Genomic DNA, 3,457 nt, shown 5'->3' on the forward strand with positions numbered 1-3,457 from the left:
ATAGCATTGATGTATTACTAGAATGTTATAACTCTATACCTTAGTCTTTTATTAATAAAACATTTACATCAAATATTTGCTTTAAAGTAGGACTCTAGATTGTTACCACAAATTTATAACAGCATGCTATATGCTTTATAACTTACTCCCTTTTTAAAGCTAAAAACCTTTGATTTAGTGATACTAATACCCTATTGAGATGAATTGTGAATAAAGAATTAAAAAGTGGAAAAAAAAAAAAAGCCAAGGCAATGCCTGCTTTTTGTAAATGCGAACATTGAAAGTAAATTTTCTCTTATTAAAATGCAAATTTAGGAAGGCTTTTGTTTAATTTTGTAGATCTCCATTTGAAAAGTGAAATTAGGATAGCTGTTAGCTCTTTTTAAATTTTTTATTAGAAGCCTCTTTCCCATAAGTATTGATATTTTATCTGTAAATTCTTCACTGCCCATTAAAATTTTTTAAATTCTTAATTGAAGTATACTTGACATATAATGTTAGTTTCAGGCATACAACCTAGTAATTCAATAATTCTACGTGACAAAATGCTTACCATTGTAAAGGTATTACAATATTATTAGCCATGTTCCTGATGCTGTACTTTTCATCCCCATGACTTATTTAAAGTATATCTTATTTTTTACTGTATTCAGTTTTACCATTGTAAAAGAAAAAAAAAATGTCCTGCAGGCTGTAGGCAGTTGGAAAAGTGTTACTGGAAAAGAAAACAGAGTAAAAATATCTTATAGTACACCATGGGACAGAAAGAAACATTTCATTTTTTAATGAATTCTATTTTAATATTTATACTGTATTTAAGTTCTCCTTTTAAAAAGTTTTCCATTTGTATATCTTAAGAATGTACAATAATTTGGGGCGCCTGGGTGGCTCAGTGGATTAAGCCGCTGCCTTCGGCTCAGGTCATGATCTCAGTGTCCTGGGATCGAGCCCCGCATCGGGCTCTTTGCTCAGCGGGAGCCTGCTTCTCTCTCTCTCTCTGCCTGACTCTCCGCCTACTTGTGATTTCTCTCTCTGTCAAATAAATAATAAATAAAATCTTTAAAAAAAAAAAAAAAGAATGTACAATAATTTAACTTGAAAGAATTTTAACTCTAATAAAGAGTTTTTTAAAAGAATTCAAATAAATTGCTATATCAAAAGATAGAAATGTCATAACATACTGTTATATTTTCTCACACATACTACTTATTTAATTAGTTCTACTATTAATCACTTCTCATTACACTAACAAGGCTTATTGCTGTTTTATTTTTAAATAACAGCATTTATTTAGTATAGATGTAAATGATACTGAATATATAATTTTAAATAAATATCTATTTGTCATTTTCTTATGTTGAAGTATTAAGTCATGGGGATGAAAAAAAGCATAGTATATTTACATATACTTATTTATTATATATATGCTATTATGTTTGAGGGGTTTAAAAAAATCTAGGTATCTGTGCCCTGGGTTAGCTCTCTTAAAAAGTTACTCACCCTCCTAGCCAGAATTCCTACCTGTCCATTCAGGGCTCCCAGAATGCATGGCCCAATATAGAGATACAGGTAGAAGCTGCCTTTCTCTCTACGACCTAGACTTGGAAATCACACATTGTCACTTCTGCTGAGAAGAATCAGACTATCTTATGATAACAGGAGTGTCACATTGTAAATATATTTTAAAACTACCAGCAAATATGGAGATGGTTATATTCATTCATCCATGTTCGGTAGGCAAATAAAGTGATACACTGTTTTTGGAAAGCAACTTGGAAATGTCTAACAAAATGAGGAGTAATTCTATTTCTAGGAGGTTAGGGTATGAATAGACTCACACACAAAAAATGCCATATATATTCATTTGAGGTTTCTCTAACCTACCCTGAGTTTTGATTTTGAGAATATTCAAAACTGCAGAAACTCTTGTGGAAGACTAGACATGGGAATGAATTATTTGACACTCTTCTCATTGAGATCAAAGACTTTTTTCCCCTTCCTTTGAATCTGAGCTATTGAGACAGCTTTGAGCAGAAGAAAATGGAAAATATTACCCTACAGCCAGCCCTCTGGGCCTAGCTTTTTTTTTTTTTTTAATTTTTTTTTTTAAAGATTTTATTTATTTATTTGACAGACAGATATCACAAGTAGGCAGAGAGGCAGGCAGAGAGAGGGGGGCGGGGAGCAGGCTCCCTGCGGAGCAGAGAGCCCGATGCGGGGCTCGATTCCAGGACCCTGAGATCATGACCCGAGCCGAAGGCAGCAGCCCAAACCACTGAGCCACCCAGGCGCCCCTGGGCCTAGCTTTTAAAAGGAATGGTTATTGTGCTCGCTTCGGCAGCACATATACTAAAATTGGAACGATACAGAGAGGATTAGCATGGCCCCTGCGCAAGGATGACACGCAAATTCGTGAAGCGTTCCATATTAAAAAAAAAAAAAAAAAGGAATGGTTATTGCTGGTATGGTTTCTTGAAGCTTTGAGCCATCACGTAAGTTCAACTAACTACCCTGGTGGGGAGACAATGCAAAGAGAACTTGGGACTACATGGAGAGGCAGAGGGTTCCAGCAAAATCCAGCCTTTCATCCATTCCCACCAGTCATGGTTTGGATTCTCAGGAACAGCCCATCCATCAGCTGAAAGCCACAGAGGGACTCTGGATAATGCCACATAGAGTAGAACAATCATCCATCTAAGCCCTTCCCAAATTCTTGATCCACAAGATGGTGAAATATAATAGGGTGTTGATTTTTTTTTTTTTTTTTTTTTTTTTTAGCGACTAAGGTTAGGATTTGTATGATATGCAGCAATAAATAGAACAGCTCCATACCCTTTACTCATTTTGTCCCATTTGTGCTCGCTCCATCTCTGTCTCTCTTTCACACACACACATATACTATACTGTCTCTCTCTTTTTGCCTGAATCATTTGAAAGTAACTTGCAAATATCACAATCCTTCAACTGTAAATATTTCAGCATGAATCCTTCATAATCATACCATTATCATTCTCAAGATATTTAAGATAAATACAGTAATATTATATAATATAGTGTTCACATTCAGATTTCACCAATTACTCTGATAATGTCTTTAGATAGCCTTTTTAAAACTCTAGAATCCAAAGATTACCCATAGCATTTAGTTGTCATTTTTTTTTAGTCTTGTTTTAATCTAGTACAATAAGCTCCTGCCTTTTTTGTCTTTCATATTACTGATAATTTTGAGGAGTTCAGAGCAGTTGTCTTGTAGAACCTTCAACCATCTGGATTTGAAAATTTATTTTCTCATGATTATGTTAGGGTTAAACACTGGTTGTAGTTTTGCAGTTTGGGGTGATATGCACTTTCCATTGTATCACATGAGGAGACACATCATAACAGCTTGTCCCATCATGGATAATGCCAATTTGATGACTTCATTAAGGTGACGTGCACAGGATTTCTCCATTGTAAA

The 3,457-nt window shown here is 34.6% G+C and overlaps 1 non-coding gene across 1 annotated transcript; it reads left to right on the forward strand.

Annotated features, from left to right (window-relative positions):
• Nucleotides 1-2,325: 2,325 nt before the first annotated feature.
• LOC132025208 (U6 spliceosomal RNA) lies at nucleotides 2,326-2,432 on the forward strand. The gene has a single exon (XR_009406474.1). It is a non-coding gene; the product is annotated as a U6 spliceosomal RNA (small nuclear RNA).
• Nucleotides 2,433-3,457: the final 1,025 nt, after the last annotated feature.

Source organism: Mustela nigripes, chromosome 9 (assembly GCF_022355385.1).
Source record: "Mustela nigripes isolate SB6536 chromosome 9, MUSNIG.SB6536, whole genome shotgun sequence".
NCBI lineage: Eukaryota > Metazoa > Chordata > Mammalia > Carnivora > Mustelidae > Mustela > Mustela nigripes.